The following is a 25,808-nucleotide window of genomic DNA, read 5'->3' on the forward strand; positions in this document are numbered from 1 at the left end:
AAAAAAAAAACCCTTGTTTGAGAAACTGACAGCTGTATGAGAATTAAGCTGAAACTTTCCCAGTCGGGGCCTTCCTTTCTTAGATCGCTCTCTTTGGTGCCCTTTTGGATTAGGTTGCTAAATTCCCAATGGTTTATCTAGGAAAGGAGGAACCTACTATGTTGAAAAAAAAGCTAGTCTTTTTTTATTTATTGCATTTTTTTTCTTTCTTTGAACACCACTGCCAACCTAGAAAGTCACTTGTATTTTTCATACCAACAATATTGGTTTTACAAGCAAGAGCTACACCCCATAAGGTTTCCGAAATGATCCACTTGGAGCTATTCTTAGCTTTGTTTGTTATACCACTGATAACGTGTAATCATAATTGTCAAACAAACAGTTTTAATATAAAACACTTAACAAAAACATAAATCATGTAGATATGTTATATCTGAAAAAGCCTAACTTGGTATTTGAAAAAAATAATTTCCTTTTGCAACTCTAATTTATTAGAGTCATCTTTTCCTGAAATGGTCCTGGCCTGCCAGCAACTGTCGATCAGACACATAAAGAAGCATATGACTCTTGGATGAGACTCAAGAAAAGCCTTTAACTCTCAATAAATGCCTGAAATATAAAAATGTAAAAGCAATCAGGACACATTCTGACCTCAAGTAACTTTGGCAATTAAACAATTCACTGACCTCAACCCGCAAATACCTTTGATCTCAGCAGAAGAATTCAGGCAGAACGTACATGATTTTTTTCACAACCTTGTGAGTTTTATCAATTTCTTTTTAGCCTTAAAATCAGTTAAGTAGTTGCATAACGAGTCATACAAATAATCTCACTGACTCTCATGCAATTACACAGGCAAGCAAATTATGCATATCTTTGCAAATCGGGTTCTTGATTTGCATCAGTTACATACCACAAGCAGGAAACGAAGGTAGTATTTTACTAGCTTCACATCAGTCAGCAAATATGACTTGCAACAACTTTTAAGACCCATATCGTCCACAGATTTTAATTCTTCGCCCTCTGCTAGTCGCTTCCGTCAGTCTCACACATCCTAAATTAAGAATTGTTTTGTTGCTCTTGATTTAGTATTTTATTTTTAAAAAAGCGACCGGCAAGCAAGCAAACAGCCTGCTTGGCTGAAGTTGCTGTAGCACAGCTGATGTGGCTGAAAGTTTAGTGGCACTTTTCTCGTGGCGATCTGTGAAGCAAAGTTAAACACAAAAATAACGCCTTTTCTCGCGCAACGGGTTTCACCAGGGAAGGTGTAAGCGAAGATGAAGCGGAGGAAAAAGGAGGGGAGACCACCTCCCTCCCTCTCTCCCTCCCGCCCCAGCGCGGCGCCGGCCTGCAGGGGAGCGCCCATCGCCGGCGCCTCCCGGCGGGGCAACAGCAGGGCTCGCCTGGCCTGACCCGCCACCCCTACTCTGGGCGGGGAACCGCTGGGGTGGCTCCGGCGGTGCGATACCAGCGAGGCGATACCCCTCGCGAAAACAAGTACCTCCCTGTGAACTTCATTTATGAGCCGCTGTCGCCAAGGGGAGCGGTCAAAAACGGGAGCGGGGTGGGAGAGGGAGGAGCGGGCCAGGGGCTAACAAAGCCCGACCGCCTCCCTCCCAGCGCGAAGCCCGGCCATCCCCGGGGAGGTTTCGCGCGGCCGCAAAGCGGGGACGGGCCCGTGGAAAGGTTCCCAGACTCGGGGAAGGGAAGGTGTCCAGCCGCGTCGGCCGGGCCCTGCGGAGCAGTCAGGCCGCGGAGGGCTGGTAGTGGCCGCCGGGAGTTGGGGGCGGCCGGGGCAACCGGGAAGGCGAAGGGAGGGAGTGAGCGGGGGTGTCCCGGGCCCTGCTGCCCCCGCCGGGCTGTGCGCGGGTGCCGCAGCCAGACCGTGCCTGCAGCAGGCGGCGGCGATCGCGGGCTCGCCGCCGCTGTGCGCCTCTCCGAGGACGGAGGGGTGGGGGCAGAGGAGGCGGAGGAAGCCGCGGCGGCGGCGCCAGGAACAGGGAGGCGGCGGCACGGCGAGGGAGGGAGCCGGAGCCGGGCCGGGCCCCGCAAAAGCAACAGCAGCGCCAGCTCCTCCTCCTCGGTGAGTCCTGCTCCGCCGCCCCGGGAGGCTGCTCGCCGCTGAGCCCGGATGCCGGCGCAGGCCGTGCCGCGCCGCCGAGGTGCCCAGGGAGAGGCCCGCGCCGGGAGCGGGACACCGCGGCCTCCGCTGGGTGAGCGTCCCCGGGGCAACGGGCGCGCCGCGGCCTGGCTCCCCCCGCCCTTCCCCCGGTGGCCGCCGAGGGCTGGTGGGGCGGAGGGAGAGCCGGGCGATGGGGACGGCGCGGTTCGCGACTTGCCCGCCGCCCTTTTCCCGAGCCGCGGCCCTGGCCCTGGCCTCCTCTCCCTTTGTTTGCTCGGCTCCCCGAGCCTGCGGCGGCGCCAGGCCTTGCGGAGGCACCGGGGCCGCGGCGCGGCCTGCAAGGCGGGCGGGCAAGCGGGGAGTAGCGCCGGCCCCGGGCCGCCGAGGCGCAGCCCAGCCCCCGCCGTGACAGGAGGGGAGCGGGGCTGGCCTCTCGCCCCCGCCGGCGTCCCCCCCCTCTCCCCTGGGCCGTTGCCCAAATGCACCCCTCTCCTACCGGTGCCATTATCGGGGGCGGCTGAATTCGGCTGATTCCCCCTGCCCGCCTTGAAACCCGCCTTCAGTTTTGGGCTGGGGGGGGGTGAGTGGGTGTCCCCTGCTCCAGCAGGGCGGCCCTCCGGGGGTGGCGGGTTGGTCAGCCCCTGCGGTGTCGTGGTGTTGTGAGGTGAGGGTGCGCCAAGGGCTCACGAAGGGGCGAGTGAGAGAAAGGCTGCTTTCTGTGACAGGTGGCACTTAAAAACTTGTCTTTAACAAAAACAGCCTAACACCAAACCCCCAAACTTTCCTGGCTTTCATTGTTCTTCAAGCTGGTTCTTACATTCTCCTTCCCTAATGGTGCCACTTCTCTGAGAAAACAACTGGTCCTGGCCCATGCCTACCCGTTTGCTTAAGAAATAAGCCCTTCCAAAATACTGAGGTTTTAGGAGGTGCAGAAGATGCTTCTGTGATGTGAGGTCCTTTGACTCTGTCTTTCTTTATTCTTTCGTTTTTCTCCCCATGTTATTTTGGAATGTGGTTTTTCTCTGTGGAGTAGCTTACTCTGTTAAAGAGAGTTGGTTGCAGAATACACTTCAGTCATGGAAAGCTTCTTTTGCAGTTACTAAATTCTTGTGTCCTTTCAGCATTAGGTCCCAACCCCTCTTTCCTACCTGCCAGGAATGCTTACACCACGTCCAGACTCTTAATACACCTGTAGTTAAAAAATGCCTGCTGCAGGCCGCCTGTCTTAGAGAGCTGCTGTCTGCACAAGTGCTGGAGGAGTAATGCATCTGCCTTTCTGCTCTGGGAGGAAAAAATAGCGCTGTTTTTTCATATTAATAAACACATCCTTGGATTGTAGCAAATATGGAAGCTTCAGTATAGTTATGAAATAAATTACTTAGCTTGGCTGGAAGACTTTAAACCACTGGAGAATGTGTAGGTATTTTTGGAGTCTTCTGCAGTAAGGCAGTAATCGTAGCTCACAATCTTATGTGTAACTTATGAAAGGCAAATTTCAGCTTTTTCAAAATGCTTATTTTCATGAAGTGTTAAGCAGTACTTGAATGGAGTCTTCACTTCCTATTATTTATTTCTTAGTTTTGTGGCATTGCACTGTGTCTGGAACTGAGCTCTTACTTAAAGCAGGTTCACCTGTTGTATGTTTAATCAGGAGCATATTCCCTATATCCTGAGTTTTGAGATTAAGTAGAATTTTTTTTAAAAGTTAAAATTCAATGAAATTAGGGCTTAATACTTAAAAGTATGAGAGGTCCCAGTGTAGTGTTATATAGAGATACCTGCATTTGCTAATTCCCTGGGAAGCTGCAAGGCTGTGGAGTAGTAAGGAATAAGCACTGAGTTGTTTCCAGAGCTTTTGTGAGCGTCACTTCATTGTGCTGTGTATGTGCAGCATCAAATTGTTCACATGGATTCAGGAGACGTGATAGATAATCCTAAACTTCCCAAGAACTTGACATACTGAAATCTAAAAAAGATGTATATTGATTTATACTGTGCTATTAACTGCTTTGATCCTAGATTGTGAAGTAGGTCAGTCAACCACCTTGGGTTACTCTTAGAGAGGGACAGTTTGAAGAAATGGTAACATTGTTACGCAGGTAGATTACACATCCTAACTCTCCTTAGCGCAGTGAAGGGGTGGAGTAAGAGTGAACTCGTAATTAAGAGCTCTTCTTAGGAAGCAAGTTCATTCTTTCTGCTCTTCCTTTTGAAATCTTCTATAGTCATACAGTAACTTGAACATAAACATTTGAAAGACTTCATCTAGTAGCATTGCCTTGAGTTCACTACATATTTGCTACACTATTGGTGGCAAAACCGAGGCCACAGTCCAGGATAATCCCTTACTCAAGTGCCTTATTTGCTATTGCTTTACTGCTCTCCTGGGCCTACACAGCACTATTTTGGTAGTGTTTGGGTTGTACAATGTGTTGTAGGGAGCGGAGTGATAACATAAAGTACATAGAAAGGAGGCTGTTCTCTGCTGGTGTCTGTCTCGGTGTTTTGTTGATAGTGCTTTAATGTGTGTTAGCAACAAATTAGAGGGGGTAGCTCAAGCAGTTGTGATGTTCCAAGGAGGAAAACAAGATACAAGTAGTGTAAAAGTAAATATAATCTAATTTAGGAATGCAAATGCTAAAATGTATTGAGTATAAATTGGATAGGATTGGGATTGAAAAGCAGAATACAGTTTTCTTATGCAACTTAACTGTATATTTTGTAGTGTAAAATATTACACTGAAAAGAAATACAGAACTTTGAGTTTCCTCTTTTTTATTTTTTTTTAAGACAAATAACAATATCTAGTAATGTTCCTTATCCTTATGTTTGTGCCAAAAACTAATTTCATTTCATTTTAGTGTACGCTTATTTTTCTGGAAATACATATAAGTCTTCAGAAGACAATAGATACACTTGATGCAAAGCTCCCAAGTTCTTGCAGCCTCTGTCCCAGTGCCTCCCAATAAATTTGTAGTAGTAGTAGACAAGGAAGTATCCTTTAAAAAAAACTGTCCTGAAAACTTTCCTTGATGATTTCAGATGGCAAGTTACATACAGCAGTATGTTAGGTTTTTTGGGTTGGGTTTTTTGTTTTTTGTTTTTTTTAGAAAACAAGATGATTGTGCTTGTAATGGAATATTTATTGTCCATGTTTAAAGAGCAGCTTTATACCACTCAAATAAGCTTTTGAAACAGCAGAGGATAAAGACTCATGACACGGAGTAGATTCCTTCTTTTATTGTTATTTTTGCTGTTGCCTCTAGAAATAATTGATTTCTGAATTAAAACTCTGTACTATGTAAATTGCATAAATTTCTCTGTTAAAAAGTTACATTAGTTTTGAAACAAACATTAGAAGCTTGTTGCTTTGGGTTTTTTGTTGCAGTAGGTTTTTTCCCCACTGTAGCTTAATGATCTTAAGCAATTAAACAAAAACGTGTCGCCTACTTCAGCCTCTCGTGGTGGTTAAAACCGAAACAAGCTGGCCTTGAATTATTGCCCTGGATGAAAATGGAAAGCTGACTGTATGTAAAGTGTTGTCTAATACATCAAATATATAAAGAAGGTTACACAAACTTTGCTGGAGTCTACACAAACTGAAACTGAAAAGGCAACATGATGCAGAATCTGACTTAGTCTGCTTATTATGAGAATTAAAACTTTCAGATCAAAGTGTTAGAAACTTAGCTCTCTGATTTCTTAAGCTCACTTAAATAAAAGCTCCTCCAAATTTTTTCTTCTACCAGTTTTCATGATCTTCTGACTCCTGCTTTTGTCATGTACAGGCATGCAAACAATAAGAATCTGCAATTCCAGATAATTTCAGCAGGTTTTGAGGTGTATAGCTTTGCAAATCTGACTGCTATTCATTAGAGTCTGTAACGTGGGTTTAAGGACCTATCTTTAGATATGTTTATTTAAAAAAAAATAAACTATTATCTGTCATGAAATTTTCTTCTGGAAAATATTAAGATAAAATACTCTGGAAATTATTGGCCCTTTTCTGTGTCCTTAACCGCTCACATAACACTTTGGACTCTGAGGAACTCAGTTGGCTTCATTTATGACAAGGATGTAAGCCACATGTTACCTAAAAAATTGTTCCTTGGTTGCTACATCACCGAGAAAACTATGCAAGTTAAATGTAAGTCTGTATTTGCTTAGCATGGATGGAGATTGGCTGACTTGTTCTGCCTCTGACTTTAAAACTCTGTTGAAGGAATAAGAAAAAAATCTTCTTGCTTGCAGGTAACCCCAACCTAAGGATACCATATATAGGCATTTCTGTGCAGGTGCTGCTCTCCAGACATTACTTCCCATTATGTATATATAGGGCACATAGAGCACGAGAGGCTTCTTGTCTTCCGTGCAACATTCTTTTCTTTTGTAATCTGCCGAGTGCAATAGGTTGGCAGTTTTAAAAAATCCCAGGTTTGTAAAGTGTGTGCATTTTTTTTTTTTTACAAACACCAAATAATTTTGCTGTAAACTGCTGTAAAACAGTTTTGGATGAGAGCCCTTTTCTCTGGAAGTGAAGGTATAAATAGTAGATGTTAGTGGTTTTTTTCAGAGTTTGTTAAGTGGTCTCTAGTTAAAAAATTTAAACAATGAAAATGAACCTATGCATATTGTTAGGTAAATCATACAGATATGTGTTATTTTTCTTTGCTTCCCAGTGCAGTGTATAATCAACAACTGTATTTGTATTATTTAACTTGGATGGTATATGATACTGATCTGTAAGAGGACTTGTGTAAGGTTTTGATGGTCTCGAGTTAATATGGTGAATGCAGCTAGCAGATAAATTGATTCATTTTAGGATTTGAGATTGCAGACTTAATACCTTTAGTATTGTTCCTCAAGGATATTCCGTATTAATTAAAAAAAAAAAATATAGACTGCTACTCTTGATGACAAAATTGTTGGAAATGAGGTTCCAGTCAGGCTTGGTTTTATAGCGTGTGATCTCTGTTTTTCTTGAGTAGTTTTATTCTTAATTAATCTTGATGTTCTCTGGTAAATGTGCTAAAACAGCAGTTTGTAGGAGTCTTGAGTAGGTGATTGTTTTTCCTTCTCTAAAGCAGTCTGCATTCCTCAAATAGGTTGAGAACAAATTAGTAGGCTACTCCGAACGTTTCCGAAGCATGTTTGTTTGATCCCAAGTTGTCTCCGATACAGTGGTCAAGGTTGCTTTCTTTTTTGTCCCTTCTGATTTAGGGAATCCTATCTCCCCTGACTTTGCCTCAGTAAGTGCTACAAGACTGGGCAGTTACAAGCTGTAATGTTGACTGTGGTTTTGGCACCAGTAATGGGTTTTAGTGCCCTTGGAATCCCTTTTGGTTGGTAATCAGGTATCAGATTAGGAGGTTTAGTAATTGAAATAGAGACATGAAGACGAGGGCAAATGTTTTTGATTACAGAAGGTGTGCCTTCTAGGATGAGATTTGTGGAAGTTGTGCTGCAAAACCAGGGAGGGCAGCTTTTCAGGTCGACTCTCTTTGTTCAGAAGCTGGTAGGAACTGGGTGACTGAAGAATTCTCGTCGGATTTGCTGAACAGAAGCTGTTTGTGCAGGCATACTGGTTTGGGTGAAACCTGCGCTGGGGAAGTTTTCCAGGCTGGAATTTTGGTCAGTCCGACGAGACTGACTCCAGAATAGTTGGTTTGTGCATTCAGAGGTACGAGTCACTACGTTATGTGTAAGATCTTAACTCTGGGTCTGTGTAAGGTAGGTGCCTGGTGGCCTTTTTTTTTTCCTTCCCCTCCCTGTTCTCTCTTCAGTGGAAAACAGAGGCAAAACCAATGCTGATCTAACACTCTGTGAAACATTGACTTTTCTCCTCTTCTTGGCTTTTGAAAGGAAGAGAGCTGTTGGTTAGCAATAAGTAATGTTGAGAAGTAATAAAGGATTAGCCATAGGCCTTTGGGATGATTTTGTGCAAAAAATCTAGTTACTTGAGAAAATACTTACATGTAAAGGTAAATATTCTGCAGTCCCTTACTGAAGGGAAAATCTATACTGACGAATGCACTAGTCTTATTTGCAGTTTAATCCAGTAATGGTCAAAAGAAGGTGGTGAAGGGAATTTATTACATCAGTACTGACTCAGATGTCCTGTATATTACAAAAAGAAGTGCTTTTTGGAATCTGCAGTGTTTTAAATGTTGTTTTACATGGAAAACAGGAACAGAAATTCTGTATTTTGAAAAGTATGTATCCTATTTTTTTTTAAATTGGGCTAATACATTTTTTCATTTTATTTATAGCGTCTGTAAGTTTAAATGTATGTCAGAGAGAACAGGAAAAAAAAACAGTCTGTGTGCATGTACATGACTATTTTTTTCATGCTTGCACTTTCAAGCTTAGCTAGCTTTTGCAGCCAGGCTTCTATACTCCTGGCTCTGCAGAAATTTGACCTTGCTCTGTAGATAGCTATCTTAAGGGCTCTGAGTTTGTGTAAATCTCATAGAGCATATTACTTCATACAGACAGTGAAAATTTTATCTTTGATCCTGCATGTGAGAATTTATACACCAGTGTGAAGTTGCTCAGTGTAAGGCCCCAATTCTTCATGTGCAAGCTAAACATAATGTACAATAAGCAGTCCCATTGACTTAGATGTCTGCTCACAGTTGATTAATCTTTGCTGGGTTGGGACTGAATATTACCAAAATTGGATTGTTTAGGGCTGTGTGGAAAATTATTTGCTGCTTCTGTAGAACATTTAAGAAAACCCACCACCACAAAAAAAAAAACCCAACAAAAACCAAACCCAAAAGTCTTCCAGTGTGTATCAGGACAAAACAGTGTCTGTCTAAAAAATTTAACTAAAATATTCTCCATTGGATTTGCTGGTTGGGGTAGCGAGATGTTTCTGTCTGCAGGTGATTAGAGTGCAGATGTAGGAGGAAAAAAAAACTTCGTGATCTTAATCATGAATAATTTAGAGTCTCTCTAGTTTTGACCCAAAATTAGAAAATTTGCATGTAGAGTAAGTTTTGGCAGAACTGGTATAGTCCTGTAAAAAGGTTTTATCCTGACAAATCAGGGCTTTATAAAAAAGATGGCTAAGCAGCTTCGCCCATGCAGTCAAAATTCTGTTTTCATTCTGGTCAGTGTGCTAGTTGTGCAGTGTTAATGTACGTGCCTTCTTAAAAGCACCCCTTGGACTTAAAAGGACTGTCAATTTAGAAAACCTACTTAATGTTTCACCTTCTGTTTTAAGGGAAACACAATGTTAAAGTAATTCTGTGAGGTCAGGTGGAGCTAATACTCTCTGTACAGGTGTGTTTACCCTGTATATTTGACAGTACTTTGAGCACAGCCTTGTCTCCTGTTTTCCATATATGGATAGGCTCGAAACCATAAAGAAGGTAATTAGTTTACTCTCTGTTCTTATTGGGCCTCCTACCAGTGACAATGGGAAGGGAAATATCTTAAATAAGCTGTGTTTTACATTATCACTTTCCCAAATGCAGAGCTTGGATTACTCTCTGCAGTGGGTCCTAAGACCTTGGAGGATTGGCCAGGCTGTCCGCATGGGGGGCCAGCAGGCATGCACCCGCTGCAACTTCTGCTCAACTGATCCATGTTCTGCTGACGGGGTGCGTTCCAGGGGCAGCTGCTTAATTATAAGAGGCACTCTGTGAAGAAGCAGCTTTCCTCTTGGGCACCCACCTGACTGAAGATCCCCCAGTCTTTTTAAACAGAAAGAAGGAAGTCCTCTTTTTTTTTTCTTTCCTTTTTTTTTTTTTTTTCCCCATTCTGGTTTGTTGTGTTGTGCTGGCTTGTCTGTAAAATAAACTCTGCTTTCTGTTTCACTGATTGGATCTGTTTTACTTACCATGAAAGACTGATCTTCAGTAGCTGATACTGTTTGACACTCCATGTATAAAATTGATTGGATTTGAGGTTGACAGTGATCCTAACCTAATATTCCTGTATGTGGTTTGATACAAGTACCATCTTTCTTTGTGAGGAATATTCACTTAAAAGAATCATGACAGTTTAGAAGTATAGTTTTCAAATGTTTTATTCTAAAGGATTTGTCCCCTTAGAAAGCTTTAAAACTGTCTTAACTTTGTTTAGCAGTTGACAGGCTAGCTTATGAATCACATAGAGTCCAAGGGAGGAAACAAAATGTGGTGATACTGGAAATAGAATATGTTGAAATAAGGATTGCAATAAAAATAATTTGGAGTTGTAATAGTGGAAAAGAGAACAGAATTATGAGCCTTCTTCAATCTTATTTTTGCGTGCTGTGCTCCTAAGAAACCTGATAGTACGTGACCCTTCTGTAGCCATCTTCTATGAAATATTTTTCTGGTTCTGAAGAGTCTGGAACTGATTTCAGAATCAGTAGTGTAGCTTTAAATATTGTATTATTGCTCTACTTGTGTATTAGTTCATCAAAGTGGACATGCGAGTAGCTCTGTTAAAATAATCTGTCTTTCATTGCTTAGAGTTTTGGAAGAGTGAGTGAGACTTCTACCCATGTGCACCTCCCTCCCTCTCACCCCGCCCAGCCCCTCCAAATTTGGTTGTATTTAGAGGAGCTTAAAATAATGATTGGAGTACTTAGAAAATGAAGATGCAGGTAATAGGGAGCTTGTGTACTTATCAAATATTATCAAAGCTGGTAGTTTTATGATAAGCACTTATTTAAGTACAAATAGTGGGGGAATAGACTTTTTCAAACAAAAGGAATACTTGAATTTCTTTTTGGATTAATTGTTGAAAGGCAGTTTAAATTCTGAGGGATACAAGACAGAAGTGATTTTTTTTTTCTCATTTCAGAATATACCAAATAAATCCAGCCTAATGAATCACTTTCCATGTACTATTAGTTTTTCAGAAAATTGGATTAAAATGATTTTTTTAACTTTGCAGATTAAGTTGCTTCTGTTTTATATTAACTTTTGACTGCCACTGTTTGAAAGACTCTTTCAGTGTTTATTACTTTGTCTCTTTAAAATGAAATTGTTTCACATAGTAGTAATGGGAAATGGTATGCTTTCTTCATCAGTAACAGGTACTAAGTCACTTGAAGTTTTAATTTTTATTTCAGAAAAAAAATTGGACTTTGGTTTAAAAAAGACAAAACAATTTTATTCAAACCTCCTTTTAGAATACTTACTGTTAATGTTATGATTTGCGTATATCCAGACAGACTGTGTAAGATACTTGAGCAGTGTGGAACACGTGTATCTTTCTGGGTGAGGTGATTCTTTGAGGCTTAAACTACAGGTGCTTAAAGGCATGATGAAGATGGAGTTACAAATCTAGTTGGTAACTATTATGTATGGATAAAGCCTTTCTACTAACAGTGACAGAGAAGTATATTCACTTGGAAAGAAGTTATTAGTAACATTTTTCTGATAACATTATTTTTTCAAACTTTTTGCTTTGGATTAAGTTTTCCCTTTTATTAAGTACTATTAGAGCCTAAACCAAACCAATATTAATCTCAGTTGAATTGCATCCTGTTAAATAGCATAGGTGTTCCAGAATAGAAATGAGATACAAATCTAACTGTGTAAGAGTGGGTTCCTTACACTTGAGGTATTAAATGTTCTTTTGCCTTTAGAATGGATTCCCAAGTGTGTGTGAGTGAAGTATATTGTTCTCACTGTTACTTATTGGGGACCATGTAATAGGTGGACATTGGGCCTAGCATCCATCTGATGGACAAAAATTATATGCAATGAAATAAATATAAAAGTATATAGTTAAAAATTCCCTTGTCATTTGCACGTACAGGTTTCACAGACTGCAAGCAGTACAGGCTGTGTTTCCCAGTGATGTAAAATGGAGGATGTAACAGCTTAGTAGTTATTAGCTTAGCCCTCATTCAGAATGTAAGATGGCCAAGTTAGTTCTCCACTTCTGTCCTTTCTAGATGAGAACTACCCTGAACACCAGCCTTTTGGCTGCTCTGTAGTGCAAAAAGTTTTCTATTCCTTCTTTTAAAGCTGTTCTACAGAAGATTAACAGAGCCAAAAAAGAAAGGACTAAAGATTGTGTTGTTTTCTCATCCCAGTGGAGTAAGCAACTGCCTTGGAGAGGGAAAACCCGGGCCTGACTTTCTGGCCCAATTGATCCTGCATCTGAAACTGTTCCGCACAGTAGGGTATCTTAATCAAGAATAAATGAGAATTTCCCTCCCACAATGGCTAGGACCACTATCCAAGTTGCTAGAATTTGTAGTTTGATTTCCCTCGGTGCATGCTCCTTATGTGATGCAGAGGGATACTATGATTGTTCATCCACTTCTCACGATGTCCAGAAAAAGAAGTGGTTGCCACAGTATTTTATTCAGCATGATTCTGTGAGGTAATGATAGACAGTTTTAGAACATGCCTAAGGAGGTAGGTGAAGGTGTAGCCATGAGGTAGGCATTGATACAGTTCTGCTAACACTTAAGATACTTCTGCTTTTTTATGTAAAAATAAAGCTAAGGGCTACTGAGGAGATTTTAATTAAAAAAAAAAATAAATCCTTCTGAAATTTTGGTACTTCCTAGATTGAGCAGCTCTGTATATGTGAAGGGGAGAAGGATTTTGATGAACAACATTTTGAGTATGATGTCCTCATGTCTGTGGAGTCTTCGGGGACCCGACTCTCCTAGTATGCTCTGAGTACTTGCAACTCCTGTTGATTTTTGGAGAAGTTGCTTATGCTTAGGTACTGAAAAAAAAAATCTGAACTTGGACAAAAATCAGATGTTTTATCTCTATTTTAGGTAAGACTGGTTGTAGTTCTGACCTTTGCAGTTTGTCAAAATGTACTTTGCTTTGAATTGTATTTTTGGAAAGCAGGCCATCAGCCTCAGATCTGTTGTGTTGCAAGCAGAATGTGGTAGGGGTTGTGAGAATACTCCGTGCCTCGCTGGAGACACCAGTTTAGCAGTCTCAGAGTTTGTGTCATATAAAGCTTAAATTCTGGACAGAAATATTGTTGGCCTATTTGTTAGTCTGAATTTACTTTCTTTGCAGATTGTGCTTTCATTAATGGTTTAGAACTAACCTTCAAGGGTGTTTGGGTTTTGGGGGGGGGGGGGGAGAATTGGTTTTGGTTTTCTTTATTCCCTTCTGTATCTTTAGTATCTTGCTCTTTGCTTTTTTCTTTTTTTTTTTTTTCCTTCCCCTGCATCTTTTTAATTCTTTCAGATATGTACCACTGATGGATCTTCTACTCATCATCTGACTACCTGATACTTCTTTGTACCGTAAGATGGGTGATTCATTCGCTTACTGCTTTGATAAATGAAGCAGTTGGGCTGAAGAGACTTCTAAAATGTCTGCTGAGTTGTAAAGTTTTAAAGAAACACGGAAGGTTGAATCGTGACTAAATAGGGGACAGTGATAGAAGGTATCCTGAAAACTTGGGTATGTCTCCACAGGATGATGAAACCCAAGAACTTGTGTTTGGCTTATTCCTCCATTGTCAGCAAACCCCTGAAAGGGACCACAAGCTCTAACTGATCTCCTTCAGCGGGTGACAATTTGCTGTTGCAATCTTATACTTACATGGAGAGATGGGGGAGAGTTCAGATTTAAGTAGGTATTTACTCAAAACCCCAACAAGTCAACCCACCTTCCCCCCCCCATTACTCCACATTTGTGAAAATTCAGAATTCAGATTTCAGAATTAAATGACCTTAATTTGGTCTGATGGTGCATATTATTCAGCTTATGAATCCATCTAAAAAGTGGCAGTTAAGCTCTCGGTGTTCTGGCTCACAAAGTATTGAATACAGCATTGAATGAATGCCTGTGGATTTACATTTAAGTGTCAGATACAGAGACAGCAAAAATTTCCTTAATGAAGCCGATAATTCTGTCTATGAGCTCTGGAATTTGGAGTTTAATTAGTATACTGTAAGTAAATGATGGGACCATACATTTTAAAGGGTGGTGGAGAATAGAATTAATGTAAACATTTTTGTCCCGTATGTGAGGCAAGGAAAAGAAGAGAATTGCTCAGACAACTCTTCTGTCTTTTCTCAGCTTTTGAGTTCTTGAACTTTGAACCTTAATGAAATTATTTACTATGTTTCCTATATAAATAGTTCAGATAAAGGATATAAAATGATTTTTCTCAGTATGCTTCTGTTCAAGAGGGAAAACACAAAGGATTTTCCTCACCGATAGAAGTTGTCTATGATTATTTTAGTGATTATATTTTAAGTTTTCAAGAAAGTAAAATTGCTAGTGGAACTTACTGATCACTTTCGGAATAAGGACTCTCGAATTTTGAATTAATAAGATACACAGAAAATGTTTTTAATGTTTTTTTGCTGGTGATCTCTTACCACAGTGATATAAAAAGTATCACCTAAGCCTTTCTCTTTTTAACTGCTAATCAGAAGTTAAAACCAAATCACAGTAATAAACCACTTTTGCTTCTAATGAACATAGGTGATACCTTGATGGCTGGAGGTAACATTTTTTTCTGTTACTATGAAACAGTTTTGTCTGTGTGAGGAATTGGAGTTGTTTCATGCCACTTTCCTCCTTGGTTTTGGAGATACTTTTGAACTCCAGAGAGAGCTTTTCCTGTATTTAGAAATGTTCATGCCTTGGATTTTTTTTATATATAAGAATATATGAATTTTTGCTGTGGCTGCTCACTCAGTTGAGACACTACGTATCTGCTTATTTGGTAAAACTTTGTTGGGCAGGCCTGAAGGGGCTGCAGGGCATACAGACAGAGCCTTGCTCACTCGAGCTTTGTTACTATGGGAAGTAATGCTAAAACAAACTATAATCTTTGAATGTAAGTTTAACTCTGAACTTTTGAGAAGTGACTAGGGAACTTGGTTTCTTGAGTAGTAGCTTGTACTTTGTATGAGATACTATAGTACAGTATTGTATCTAGTTGTTATTGTTTCAAGGATTGGAAAGTCCTTGATTGACTAAAAGTAATTATTATTTAAATGTAGCCAATGCCTTTTCATCCCAGGTACTTCATATTTCACTAGTCGTCTATTTTCATTTCAATGTGTTATACTGAATGGGGTCCATATACTTTCATACTATACGTATGTTATGTTTGTGTTAATGGTGTGCATTTGTAGTAAAACAATTGGTTATTACTTTGGAAAAATGTCACTGACTTTAACAAAAAAATGAATGAACGAAACCTATGTGAATTTCACAAATATGAGATTTCTTATGAGATTACCTTGCGTACCTGGGGAATGAGGATAATACCAGTTGTCGGTATTTGTATTCTGTCAGAATTTTCCACTATTAGAAATTAAAGGTATCAGCTGATTCAATGTGCATAAAAAAGCAAAGCCATGGAAGCAGGAGTCTCTGCAGGTTTGAAACTTATTAAATCTTTGACTTGTATGGCAACTGAATGCCTTGATATGAGGCAAATATTATGCAGTATTTACATTAAACCTTTTTGTATGGTCTGGAGAATGGTGGGATCTTTGTGGTGTCTGTGTAGCAAATACATTGTATTTCACTCTCTGATAATTCAGTGAAGAAAGTCCCAAACCAGAGACCGGTCCCTTCCTCTCTGTGTGATTCTGAGGAATGTCCTTACTAACTGCTTCTTCCTCCTCATCATGCTTGGAGGTTTCTCTCCATGTGCAAATGCTGTACAGATGCTGCGGGAAAGATCTTTCTGCTTCTATTTCTCTTTAATCAAGGCACTGTGCTCTCTTTCCCCTGAGATCATAAATGGGACCACTTAATCCTTCCATTTATGTAGAGGGTTAACTGCATTATAAAGGATTACTGCATCTTAGCTTGAATTGAGAGGATAGAGTGTTATCTTCTACTGAAAGAAAGCTTTTATTTTATTGAAAATGGCATGGTAGAAGTGGTGGGGGTGATAGCTGCAAAGAACTCGGAGATCCTACCTGGGCATATGAATTTAAAGGGTAATTCAGCCCCAGTCAGAAACTAACCCAGCTGAGGTTAATTTGAAGCCACAGGTGCAGCCATCATCAGTCCTGAGATCCAAGGCAGAATGGTAGGTACAAGAGCAGTGTAAGACTGCAGCATCTTGCTACTTGTTCAGGCCTTCTAGAGAAGCTGAAAAATAGGAAAATGAATCTTACTTCAAGCACAGGTCCTCCAATTGTAGAACATGACTGTGCTTGATATGGTGGAAAAGCAGAATCCTCTTTTTCTATATAGTGAATTTTCAAACCAGTCTCTATTTATTTTAAAAACTTGTTTCAGCTGCTTTTGTTTCAGCTCATGCATGTGTTAAAACAAATCTGTGTGGAATAAATTTGTCTTTTAGAATTTAACAGTATTTCTTTTGTTACTAGTGGAATAGATTTAAATAGAACTAAACTTGGATTATTTGGATTATTGCTTGAAGAAAAGCATGTTCTTAATTAATAAGTTTTTTGGGGTATTTTTACAAAGATCCCCCCTCCGGGTATTTTGAAAGTAATTGTACTGCTTTAAAATAATTTGTGCAGATTTTTTTTTCCCTGTTTTTGCATATCTTTGATGCCAGGTGACTGTTATTTGTAGGAACAAAGGCCAATTACATATGTTTCTAGTTGTGTGTCAGATAAGCATAAATGGAAGTGGGAAGGTGAGCAGTTTACAACTTGCTGGTCAAGATACTAGTTTTAGAAATATGTGCTATGAAGCCACCTGTTGGTTAGATAGTGTGGCTAGTGAGATGTTTAAAACAAAAGTTACATTTAACTTTGAGATTCCCCCCCCCCCCCCCATGAATGTGACTTTATGGCTCTCCTGATGTGTTGCTTAGGTTTTCATTTCTGTTCTTCAAGAAGAGCATATCCCGTGTTGCAACTTAAGGAAAGCATAATTATCATTATCAGTCATACCTGGCTTGGTGCTACAATGTGTAAATGCTACTTCCTCTCTTTTAATTTTCACATCAGATGAATTGGACAGGCAGAAGCAAACAGGATGATTATAAAAAATTAACAGCTCGTAATTTAGAGATAATGGCAACATTACTTGCTGGTATAAACACTTTTTTTTTTTAATGTAGTGAGTTATGTGGTGATCCTGTGTAAACCTTTATAATTTTCAGCAGAAATATGGTACAAGGCTTCTCTTTCTGTTACTTTTCCTGTATTTTCCTCCTTCCCCTCACAGTGTCTTCCTTTCTTTTCTAGCATTATTTTCCTGGATGTAGACAAGCATGTACATGTGTTAACTGAGTGGTGTATTTCTGTATTGCCTGTTCGGTGCATGCCCTGTGTGCTGCGGAGTTGATCAGTGGCGGCGGTTTGGCCTGAGAAGCTGAACGTCTGTTCTGATAGCACTATAGGAAAGATCATTCATGGTACCTGTTTTATGTCTTCTCATCAAAATATCTGTCGGCAGCAGGCCCTTTTCAGCTGGCTTTGTTCGTGTTTTGGCAGTTGCACACAGCAGCAGTGTTTCTATGCTTGCTGTGGAAATACTAGCCTGAAGTAGCCCAACATAAACTTTGAAAGCGAAACCAACATCAATACAAGTCAATATGAAGTGGTAATGTTCAGCTGTTGCATGTCTGCTAAGTGTTTTCTTTCCTTTTTTGGGAAGGGCTGGAAAACTGTTTCTCACAATTACGTTATTTAGTCACTAATATTAAAAGAACAGTCAGATTATTGCTGACCACAAAATCACTTTGAGAGAATCATCTGGTTTATTGTTTCTGTCTTTCTGGCATATGCTTTAGATGGATGGACAGCATTTCTAAAATTACGTTTTGAAATGCATGGGGATTCAGAAACAAGCTGCATTTAGAATTGGGTTTTGGTGCCTCCATCCATATAATTAGATAGGTTATATTCTTTTCAACCTATGTTCCAGGATTTAGGCATCAGTGCATAATTCTTCATAAAACGAAGCACAGAAATGCAAATTTTTTGTTTTTACTGAACGTCTTTCCCATTCTTCCTTTTGTTTTCACTATATTCATTTCAAACACTTTTGTTCTCAAATAACTAGGCACAGAACTTGTTCCTTGCAAAGGCAGTTTATTATTGTAAATTATATGCTGGTTTCTACAGGTGACTTTACAAAAATCTTATAACAAAATTGTTTTAAAAAACGTTCCTTTTTACAGAACATGGTGTTGATTCTTATTGCTAAATGAGAAGTTGGTTTGTAGAGCATTGCAGTCTTGAAGCTTTTCTCAGACTCCTAACATAACTGTATTAAGGTTTAAGAGGATTGCATAAATATCTTAGATAAGCATAGAATCCTCCTTGTTATCATGCTGAGGGTACCACCATACCTTACAACTGAGGAGAAACATTTTGGTGTATCCACCTTCTGTCAGGACAGAGAAGTGGGACAGACCCTTACTCAGAAAGGAATTCTCATACATCATCTCCCAGGAAATCTAACATTGCTTATGAAGCTAAACTTAATTTTTGCTGACAGATAGCCTGCTGCAAGGCTGGCTGCTGCAGTCTTGTAAAATAGCAAGAAATGAAAACTGAGCCTGACTGAGCATTATTCTCATTCTTCGTCTGCTTCTGCACAGCTGTGTGAAAAAGAAAGAAGTTTATTTGCACTCAATGGATGTGATTTCCTGCAATGAAACGAATGCACATGGACTACACACATCAGGTTTCTTTGACTTCTCTCATTTGACTCAGCAAAAATGTTTCACTTTTTTCTTTTTCAGTGACTTGGCATACATTGATCTGCTGGGTTATTTTTGTTTGCTTGGTTTCCCCTTGCTGTTAGTTCATCAGGGTCTTAGAGCCAAGTTGTGGCTTTCTTTTTCCTCTGTAGTTTTTCAGCATGCTTGAAAAATATTGTTAGCAATATACTTTGTTATCAGCTGTCTGCTTAAAAGAAAGTGATGAAAGGTGGTACTTGTGCCAGTCTTTTAGTAAATGTATAAAAAGTACAGCCTGTTTTGTTCCCTGTTTGAGTGTTGATTCCCAGTTGGTGAAAAATGTAGCAGGAGTGGCTGAAGTGGTTACTGTTCTGTCTGCCATCCACCCAGCTCCCCCAGAGTTTCCTACTCCAGCAGCAATACTGGTCTCGTGATGCTGTGTGCGTTCTTGAGCTGATACCAGCTGATATCAACTGGTGCTGATTTCAGTTTAATATACCGGGTTAGTGTGTCTGTGGTAGCTCAGTAGCAGGCATGCATTCCAATCAGCCATCCTTCTGTAAGGGAGGTGTAACCTTGGGTGAGGACTGTTAGTGTTAGTAACTGGTTTTTGGCTATTATAGTGATGAGATTATTGTAGTTACAAGGCTGTATATACACAGATGAACTGTAATACAAAGATGCCATTTAACACTCTTCAGTTACTCCCAAGAGGAAAACTACCAATCAGATAGAAATATTCTGTCCTGCAACCAAATATGGGAAAGAAGAACAGGACTTACTGCAAGAAGCCATGGATTAAGTAGTGTTTAAAGGGGTGGGGGAAGTCAGGGAAATCCAGTAGTTAGGGACATCCTTTTTCAACAGCAGGCCAGAGGCGAGCAGTCAAGGTATTCAGACTTCTTCAATGGTTCTGTTCCTGGTTTTGCATACAGTTAATTCCACTAATGGTGGTGAAGAAAAATCCTTTTGTGTCAAGTTTTCATTATTATTTTACCCCACTCTTCTGCATGTTACCAAAGGCATACCTTGCCTATTGTCTGCTAAAGGTTGCTAATAGTGATTAGGATTACTCTGTATGGTGTTAGAACATTAGTGCCCATGGACTATTTTCCCTTTAAGCTTTGTAAAAGGAGGAAAGAAAAATAGGAGAAATGACATGACTTACTGTTGTTTTTTTTTTGTTTGTTTGTTTGAAATTGTAATCTGTGTAATACCTATTAAATTATATTAGTCTCTACACAGTACTTTTCTCAGCTGTTCAAATCTTAGAGGGTAGAAGTTTAAATTTGTGGTGAATAACATCTATTTGGTGTCCAGGTCTCTGATTAATTGTCTTAAAAATAGGAGACTTTAAGTACTTTTGAATTGTGAAGAGTACAAAGTACTGTCAGATGAATGTCGTCTTTTTTTTTTTTTTTTTTTTTTTTTTACCTTGTTGCAGTTTTATATGAAAGTGTGCATTTGAGCTTCTCCACACTCGCTAGAAAAGCAGGTATGCAGGCAAGGATGCACTTTTATAAAATTCGGAATCTTGTATTAAAACAATGTTCATCTATTACCAAGCAAGCCACGACTAAAAACATCTACCTTTTTGTTGTTTTCAAGATATAGGAGTATGCAATGGAATTTAGATTACTTCATTTAAAGACTCTTCATATTACAGAGTAATACAATGTAGGAATTTACTTGAAGTTCAGGGAAGGGAGAAACCTCACCATTTTCAGTATGCTAATGGCATCTATAGTAAGAAAGCTGAAAGCTGCCATGTAGTGTATATGTTCTATCAGAAACTGATGGTGTTTGAAATACGTATTTAATCTGTCTTTACTTAATGAGTATTTTATGTGTCGTTTCTGTGCTCTATAGACTGAAACTACAAGTACATAGAAGGAAATCTCTTGAGTGAGTATTTTCTGTTACTGGTTTGTAGCTAGTGATACAGACTTCATTATTAAAGTAAAATTAATGGGAACAGGTACGGAGAACAACTTCTTAGTAATTTACATCAATAGATTTAAGAATTCTGGAATAAATTTAGATATTTAGGAATTTCCAAAATAAAGCATTTGAAATCTGTTATCTTAAGATGCTGTTGTTGAAACACCCTTCCAAGTAATGTACGAATATATTTCAGCGAGAGTTCAAGGGCAGCAGGGGAACACCACCACATACTTCTGCAGGTAATTAGACTAGGCTTCATTATTTGACTGTAATGAAAACCTCGTGCTTGTCATGCCCCAGGAATGAAGAAACTTTTTTTTCAGTTTCAAGGTATTTTTTAGTTATTTTCTTAATATAAATAATTATGTTAAAAATACAATAAAATTGAAGTATATGTGCTATGATTCCCTGGAAGAAAACCACTCTGTAGTACAACATTTGCAGTTAATTCTAGCTTTTACATTTTCTTTATAAGCTGAATGTTCTTCTGCTCAACAGTAGAAATGGTTAACAAATCTGTAGTACTGCATTGAAGTTGGAAATTAAGTTAATAGATATTTTCAAACATGATTTTTTATTAAAAATAAATCTAAAACGTTAAGTTTAACTAAATTTAAGACAGCTTGCAATTTTTAAAGTCATGGAACTGTAGAATAATTTAGTTTGAAAAGGATCTCAGGATGTCTCAAATCCAACCTTCACTCAGCCCTGAGATCAGACAAGGTTTCTTTGGGCCTTATAAGGTTGGCTCATGGAAACCTACAAGGATGGAGACTTCTGGGGAATGTCTTCTACTGCTTGACTGTCCTCATGGTGGAAAAGCTTTTTCTTTTTGTCAAGTTGGAACTTCTAATTCTCCAGATACATATTTTTCACAATTGTTCCTCAACTGTCTACATTATTTTCTTCAGTTTAGCTCCATGTATAGCTGTGCCAAATGTTCTGAAGCAAGATCTGCTTAACTTGAAGTTGTAAATGATTGAACTCTTACTATGATTCAGTCTAAGAATAAAAGACTATATATTTCTAATGGATAGCCAGACTTCTCGGGAATAATGTGGCTATGGGCTAAAAAAAAATCAAGTTTAATGCTCCACTGTTTCACTTGGTGGAAATAAATGAGCAGGTTAACATTTATTTTAGGAAAGTCCAAGTTATCTGAAGCAGCATTGATTAATAGTTCCAAGCTATTTTTGTGATGGTATTTTTATTAAAAATTTTTAAAAGCCAATTCTTCGTTCAACCATGACTTGTATTTTGCTCTGTGTTTCCAGTATGATGGTTTCTGTCCCAACTCTTAAAAGTTAATGCTGTTCTATTTCTGAAGTAGTGTATTCTGGCAACATTGACTATAGTATTTGTCTCTGGAAAAGAGTGCACCCAACCTAAAAGTGTGAAAAAAGATAGGAAACCAATAACGGCCATATCAATATAAATAATCAAACTTTTTGTTGGTGTACTTTTGCTAACACTGCATTGAGATAGCTATGCGATTATAGTCCATTGAAACCATTTTCTAGGATCAAACTGAAACTACTCTGAAGTGTTGAATATTCAAACTAAATTTGCACAAACCTTTTTTTTTAAGCTTTCATAGTTTTTCATAAATCTATGCTGGCCACCATAATAACAATTAATATATGATTGTGTGACCTGCTCTTCAGATTTCTGAGAAGCAGCCTATAAAGTTTCACCTTTAAATCTCTTCACTAATAATTTCACATTTGTATGTGATTAATACATGTTGCTCTTCACTTCAAAATGAGGCACATAAATTTAGTTTTGATTATTTTTTATAAGCACAAAGGGGACCATGGGGTTTGCTGGGTAGTAATCTGGTAGTCCAGGTAATTTTTGTCAGGTGGCCTTTGTTTTGTCAACCTGCGTAATTTTAAAGATTCCAAGATGCAGAATTTGTGTTCAAATTTCGTAAGTCAGAATTTCAATCTGACTCTTTATTCTGCGTGTTAACGTCTCATTCTCTTTCTGGGTCTGATTTATCTCCCGTTTTCAATCTGTGTGTTCCAGGTGTTTCTGCGTACATAGCCACCAGGCTTTGGGAGTACATTGGCATAGTTCAGAGTCTGTTTATAGTTGCAAGTACCTGTCAGCAGAATTTCTAGAGGTATCTCTAGTTAGACTGTCTAAATTTGCTGTACAGCAGATGGCACTGGAAGAGCACATCAGTGGGATACTTCAGTGATGCCATAATGCATACGAAATACTAGCAAAGCTGTTGCAGTGCTGAGGGTTGTGAAGAAGTTGAGTAGCTCATTTTAATGTATTCCAGGAAGGGTTTGCATGCTGAGCTCTTCTGTTTCAGCTCTTCTACATGTAGACAGAGGAAAATTCTACACTTGCAAGTGTATGAGTGTATCTTATATTGAGGGCTGTTTATAGAGTGCTTTTAAACACATTAATATGCAATGCAGAATTACTGGTATTTTTTTAAGTACCTGCAAAGAAAGAAGAGTATCTGGATCAATTAGGTTATTTGACTTCAGGGTATATTTGCTTTCTCCTGCCTTTGATAAAATATGTGTAAGAGATGTCCTAAAGTAGAGTGGCTCTCCTATGGAAGACTTGTTTAGAGGTTTGCTCTCATCTATAGGTGTGTTCAGTTTACTTCAGAGAGCTTTGAGCCAGGCTGTCATTCACTAGATTTTATTGTCTTTTCCTGGATGAATGAGCTGGACTTCTGGATATATGCATGTTGTTTATGTGGTTTATATTTGACCTTCAAACCTTCATTATTTCTTTATATGAAATGTTACAATGATAGAAGTAATGAGTCCTACCTTTGGACAATGTTGTGTTTTGCTTGATAAAGATATTGGCTACTAAGGCAGGCTGACAGATGTAAAATACTTTTTTGCTCAAGCGGGCTCAGTAGTTGCTCTGAAAGTACAAAATTTTGTCTTCTCTATATGCTCCCATAGAGATTTATCTGTTGAGATTATTTTTAGATTTTGGATTTTCATTTGTAAAAAAACTCTACATTTGATACAGAAAGACTAGTATGTGATTGAAAAACTGTTCTTTCAAGTGACTTGCTTAGTCTCTTAGTTATGGAGAAGCTGAAGAAACATAGTTCCTTCAGTCAAAATTTAGGTAGCTAATTCTTTTGAAACACACCAATAAAAAAAAAAAATTGGTGAACCAGACAGTTTGGGGCTCTGTACATGTTCTCTCCCCGGTCAGCAATGTGATAATGTTATTTTATTTTTCTCTGTAGCTTAGAAGGCAGATTTTATTTCATGCTTGCTTTTTTAGGGTTAGGAATTGCAAACAGTATGATGTACTTCCCACAAGCATGGGGAAATGTATCTGGTAAAGTGGAAATAGTATCAGCTTGTGGGTGTCAGTCAGAAGCAGTTGGAGAACACTGTGGATTTCACAAGTGGGGCTAACATGAAGATTCCTAGGCTTCTGGTACTACATACACAAAGGCATAGTTAAATTTATCAAATGAACAAACACCCTGACTTTGTCAGTTTAGGGGCAGCATAGAATCCTGAAGTTACATTTTTCACTCATTTTGTAGGTTCATTTAGTTACATATGATGAAAAGAGTACTGTAAATTGGTAAGATGGCAAAATCCAAATGGTTTAGGAATAGAAGGTCAACAAGGCATGTAACTGCTTTTATCCGTATCTAGCTTTTTCTTAATTACTGTACTTTGTCAGTTATTCTGATATGCCAGATTTCAGACATATAAAACCCACTAAATGTATTATTCTCATGTTTGGTTTTCAGTACTTCCATATTTACCAATTATTTCAAACATGTGGAGCTCATTAAATATCAGTATTTTAAAACATGAAATTTTACAGTTCTGCATGTATCTGTCATAAGAAAAGAAAAGTAAAAGTAGTGTCTTAACCTTTAAAAATACATACGCATATCTGAGTATCATCTTCAAATTGTGTAAGTGGAATATGTTTTTTAAGGTGTCAGGACTCCAGATACCACAGGGGTCATGTTAAAAGTGGAAAATAAGCAGTGAACTTCTAATAAAATACTAGTCCTGTTTTTTTAGGTTTTAATATTCGTTTATAGCAACAGTTGGTTCTTAGTCTTTTGTTTGTTTAGGAAACAAGTTTTTTGGGCATGTTTGTTCTTTGCTGATGGAAAGTATATCAGTTTACAGGCAGAAGAGAAACCTTATAGTTTCTCCCTGTTGACAGAAAGGAAAGGAAAGTGCTGTTTAGTTTGGTAATTAAGAAAAGGAAATGGAAAGAGCTGAAGACACTTAAAGATAGACTAGGGAAATGTGGGAGGTTATGGCAAAGACAGAACAGGTCTTCGAGGTAGGGTGATGCAGTAGTGTAGGGAATTTAAAGACAGGACTAGGGTACAAATCCAAGTAAATCAAGCTTTAGTGCTTCTGCTGTTTATGAGAACAGTGTTCAACCCCTCAGCAGCAGGGCTTTACTTAAAATTTTTCAAGATATTTTGAAGTTCAGAATCCTTAGATACCTTGCATTGTCTTTTAGTTTGCTTTGGGTAAAATCCTTTAGCCTTTGTGTTCTTGAGGACCACAAAAGTTGGGCTGGACAAGAGTAATAGTCAATGGATTGCTGTTTGATTATAGTAATCAATCTCCTTACATGCTTTTATGCAATTTTTGAATGGCTATTTAAGAAAATACTACTGTTTAGTTGATAAAACTTTTTTCAGTTCATTGTATGTTTTTTCTCAGTTGCTTGTATTGTGATACCATGGGAGAAAAGTGGGAAGTGCATACATAAGGGCTGTTTTACTTTCCCCCTCAGTCCCCCAAAATTGGAAGATTTCTTGAAAGATTCTCAGACTCCTCCAGCTTGCCATGCTTAGTTTAGAGCCAGGCGTGCTGCTGCAGTTCGCGCAGCTAACATAACACATATTTGGAGGTACATGAAAAAATGGCTACTACTTACTGTAGTACCTACTTCCGTGGCAGCAGCAACTTCCCTCTCTTCTCTTTCCCTTCTTCTTCTTCCCCTCTCTGCAGAGCTGCTTGCTTTGGAAGGTCTAACTGATATTAAAAAAAAAAACAAAAACAAAAAAAAACAAAAAAACAACAACCCAAAAAAACCCCACACAACCAAAAAACAAACAAACCCAAAAACCCAAACCAAAAAAACAAGCTGAAAAGTTAAATTTATGGAGGGAGTGGGTACATGACTCTGG

General features: G+C 38.9%; 1 protein-coding gene across 2 annotated transcripts in view; it reads left to right on the top strand.

Moving 5' to 3' along the window:
* Positions 1 to 1,545: 1,545 nt before the first annotated feature.
* Positions 1,546 to 25,808, top strand: part of SOCS6 (suppressor of cytokine signaling 6) — a 30,974-nt gene continuing 6,711 nt past the window's right edge. The window contains exon 1 of one of the 2 annotated variants that reach the window (XM_087757615.1): positions 1,546 to 2,213. The gene's annotated coding sequence lies outside the window, so the exon portion shown is untranslated. The remainder of the gene's footprint in view (positions 2,214 to 25,808) is intronic. The other variant, XM_087757624.1, reaches the window with a different exon arrangement.

Source organism: Nipponia nippon, unplaced genomic scaffold (genome assembly GCF_047370975.1).
Source record: "Nipponia nippon isolate SJK-2023a ecotype South Korea unplaced genomic scaffold, ASM4737097v1 scaffold_1, whole genome shotgun sequence".
NCBI lineage: Eukaryota > Metazoa > Chordata > Aves > Pelecaniformes > Threskiornithidae > Nipponia > Nipponia nippon.